At 44.8% G+C, this 4398-nt stretch overlaps 1 protein-coding gene across 1 annotated transcript in view; it reads left to right on the forward strand.

Moving 5' to 3' along the window:
* The window catches only part of rai1 (retinoic acid induced 1), a 60202-nt gene that overhangs the window by 10177 nt on the left and 45627 nt on the right, over nt 1-4398 (forward strand). The window lies entirely within an intron of this gene.

Raw genomic sequence — 4398 nt, forward strand, 5'->3', positions numbered from 1 at the left:
CCACACACACACACACACACACACACACACACACACACACACACACACACACACGTGAGCATACACATGACTCACACGCTAAGCTAAAGACACTCTCAAAAGATCATAACGTTCAGTTTTGAATGAGACCATGAATACTTACATGGGTTTATATTATATAAATATGACGGTGTCATTTTACTAAACAACAATTTATTTTACAATATTTCATATAATTTTGTTTACCTATTGTATTTTTTAAAATGTTTTTTCTTTCGAGTGGATCTCATTAGTTTATGATGATGCTTGTTGTTTAGTAACACAATAAAATCCAATTTTAGACCAATTTTGTTGATTTATAAGGATTTGATTTCTATATGATTTTCTCCATGTGCCACTCCAAGTTAGATGACTGTCAAATCATGCTACATGCTAGTTAAAACAACCACATAACTTTGCCGTTAAGTTCGCTAGCTTAATGCTAACACATTACGGGAAATGCCACAGGCAGGCTAACAAAAAGTATCAGTGCAGCAACACATGTAGACAGACGATATAACTTCACTCACAGATATATATTCTTTATCCTCTGTGAAAACTGACTAACATGCCTGCAGATTACTCAGTCAATTAGTAGTGAAACTCTTCTTGGTTGACTGTATTGTAATGACCCCTGGAGGCCAAGTCATGCACGTCTGTCTGAGCTTACATGACAGTTACGTCAAATCTTTATGACGCTGTACGGCTGTTTGCGTTCGTTTGATGTCAATCTTTCAACCGTCACCATCAAATGAGCAAGCGAGTTCATTGAGAACATGGTAACGGGATTTCATTCGTTTGCTAATTATGGAAAGATGCTAGCAGGGCCAAATGAGATGCGTGCACTTCTTTCTTTCCTTCATTCCTTCTTTCATTCTTTTGCTTCCCTCTTCATCTACACACCCTTCTCCACTTTGCGCCTTTCATCCTCCTCTTCCTCCGGTCTCGCCTTGTCATCATCTCTCCATCCTCCACCACGCTGTCAACATCCAGCCCGTACCGCCTCTTGCCCGGCTCCTCTCCTCCATTTCCTTCTTCCGCCTTCCCCCCACTAGCATCCCACATCTGTTAGTCTCCCCCTTTTCCGCATCCGACACCCCCCCGCCCCCACCACCACCACCACCACCCTCTTTTTTTGCACTTCATTAGTGGCTCTGTTCATTTTTATTTTTTTTTTGTGCTCCCCCTTTCTCCGCCCCTCTGGCTCGCCTGGAGGATGCACCCTGATGGCAAAGATGCTAAGGCTTGTGGGTAATGTAGTCAGGGTGCAGCATGGACAGCATAATGACATACTATTTTTTTTAATTTTTTTTGGGGGGGGGACAAACACATCAAGAATGCAATTACATATAATCAATAACAATGTACAAATCAAAGTATATAAAGCATGAGAAAATAACAACATAAGAGACAATATTAGGGCCACACAGCATAGAGAATAAAATGTTCAGAGAAAATGCAGTTTTTCTGATATTGTTTTTATCAAGTGATGAGTTTATTCTCACAGTATATGCACTCGATTCCAATAAAATGATAACATCGTCTCAGTAAACGGTAATCTCTATTACCTCAAATCAAACCGAATAAAAATGCAATTTCTATTTAGAAAAGGTGCAAAACGAGTCCTTTAAGCATTAGAGCCATTTAATTTCTCCTTGCCACGAAGCAAAATGCCATAGTCAGGCTAACGATTTACATAAATATGGCGGTGTTTTGCTTTATGAAACTTTGAACACATGTTGAAAAAACGTAACGATCCTTACAAGCAAATATTTTTTTATTCACTATAAAAATGTGAAGGCAGGTTGGGCGGCACGGTGGTCAACTGGCAAGCACGCCGGCCTCACAGTGCAGCTGTGCAGCGTTCGATTCCGGCGCTGACATGTTCTCCTTGTGCCTGTGTGGGTTTTTTCCGGGTACTCCGGTTTTCTCCCACATTCCAAAAACATACATGGCAGAGGCTCACAGTGCAGCTGTGCAGGATTCGATTCCAGCGCCGACATGTTCTCCTTGTGCCTGTGTGGGTTTTTCCCGGGTACTCCGGTTTCCTCACACATTCCAAAAAACATGCATGGCAGGTTAATGGAACACTCTAAATTGTCCATAGGTGTGATTGAGAGTGAGAACGGTTGTTCGTTTATGTGTACCATGCAATTGGCTGGCGACCAGTTCAGGGTGTCCCCGGCTTACTACCCGAAGACAGCTGGGATAGCCTCCCGCAAGCCCCACGACCCTCGTGAGCATTAAGTGGATTAGAAAATGGATGGATGGATGAAAGCGGGTTAGCAAGTCACTTACGAAACTCTTCTTGATTTGTTTCTCCATGTCTGTATCATAGCGCCCCCAGGTGGCCAAGTCGCAGAAAAGTGTCTGTTGCGTTGGTGTCACGAAAATTGCTTAGTTCTCATTGATGGAATAACTTTGTATTTTTAAAAAGTAGAAAAGAGGCGAGCTATTTCTCTTATCGCATTCCCTTCACAATAAAAGAATGCAAATACATGACATAACCATGCAATAATGGAATCATACATAGCACAAACTATAGCGCTGCCGTTGTAAAAGGTGCCACTGTCGTCGCTGAATTCGGAGCTCTTCAACCATTGCCGTCCTGCTAAAAATGGACCTAGAGGTTTACCCTCTAATACATTTGAGCGTCGAGATTGTGAGGAGGCGCTGTTGTCGCATGGATAATTCACCGCCGCGCCAGCCAGCCGTGTCTGCGCGTTTGTGTTCGTCCGTCTGTCTTTGTGTGCGCGCGGCGAGAAAGGCATGACAACAAAACAACCTTCCTGCCCGCCCTCGTCAGTCGCAATGACGAGACGCCACTCTCGCACCCTCTATTTTTATCTTCACACGCACGCACGTACGCACGCACGCACACGCATTCTGTCTGTCTGTCTGTCTGTCCTTGGGTGTCTGCAGCCAGCTGTGTCTTCGGGCCATTAGTGACCCCCCTTGCCTCCTCTTCCGCCTTCCATCCATTTTCCCCATCACCGATTTCTCCGGCAGTCTCCCTCCCTCCCTCCCTCCCTCTCTCCTTCCCTCCCTTCACGTCCCTCCTGTGACCACTGGGCCTTCATTGTCACAGCAAAACAGTTTCGGGTCCGCCGTTCTGTCACGCCACTGCGCCAAACGGCGACAATCCGGAGCACTCTCGTGGGCATCGCACACGCACGCGCACAGCATTTTGTATCGCAACATGCCGTTAATCCCAAAACAGCAGAAAGCCGAGTCAGCAACCTGGGCCTCTCCTCTGTCTTGATGCAGACATCCTCCTCCTCCTGAACTGTAAGCCTTTTGCAGCTTCCTCTCATTATGCAAAAGTAATTTGTGCTGTAACACACACACCTTGCGCATAGTAACTCATTATAAAAGCGGGATCGGTTCCCCCTCCCGGTGGCATGTTGATGTGTTTTTTCTTTTTGCCGTCGCTGGCATTGAGGAGGGCATGCGAATCATGAAGGGGGCCTTGGCTACTTTGTTGTTGTTGTCGGTAAAAAAACATCCCTCGTATTAACTTCCGTCGTGTTTGTCCTGAGAAGAAGATAGAAGAAGAGAAGTGGCATTAAAACAGGCCAAAATTCGGATATCAGGGGTTAGGCAGGGTGAGAGGTCAAATGTGAGTGTAGAAATCAGCATTAAATTGAGATTTAGGCATTAAATCATGAAAGCATCTCATTTGCTCCAGGAATCCAAGTAGGGAATGCTCTGGAATTTGTTGACTTCTTTTTCGCTCTCGGAGTCACAGAAAGACGAATGTTGTGAGCATTAACCCTCAGGATGGCACATACGTAAGTCAAAGTGCTGAGCTGTGTAATATTTCATAAGTAACAGTACCGTAATGTCACATCTCCGGTTGAGCTGATGTCATGCTGAGCAGAGAGAGAGAAAAAAAAGAGAAGAGAAGAGGCATTATAACAGGCCAAACTTCAGATGTCAGAGGATGATGCAGGATGAGACACTAGTTGCATACAAGGTGTTGTTAAGCCAAACGAGAGTGTAGAAATCAGTCCTAAATTGAGATTTAAGCATTTAAACAGTTGTCGGACAAATAAAGACGAGATTCCTGAGAAAATCGACTGAAGCAGTAATGAAGTATGAGTTACTGCTGTTTTTGTTTTTACCTCTGTTAAAAAAAAAATGTTGAAAGTCTCACTCACGAGCTTGAATGATGGAAGTGGGTGGGCCCACCTTGTGATTGACAGGCTGGTAACAGCAAAATGAAGGTTGAGGTCAACAAAAAAAAAAACACCACCATACCCCATGACATCATCCCCATTACATCACCTGCATTCCTCTTTGCGACAACCCCCCCTGACAGCCCCCCCCCCCCGCTCTCCTCCACTTCCTTCCATCCATTACGGAGCCAAAGCCCCCTCC

This window comes from Hippocampus comes, unplaced genomic scaffold (assembly GCF_001891065.2).
Source record: "Hippocampus comes isolate QL1 unplaced genomic scaffold, H_comes_QL1_v1.1 scaffold458, whole genome shotgun sequence".
In the NCBI taxonomy this organism is placed as follows: domain Eukaryota; kingdom Metazoa; phylum Chordata; class Actinopteri; order Syngnathiformes; family Syngnathidae; genus Hippocampus; species Hippocampus comes.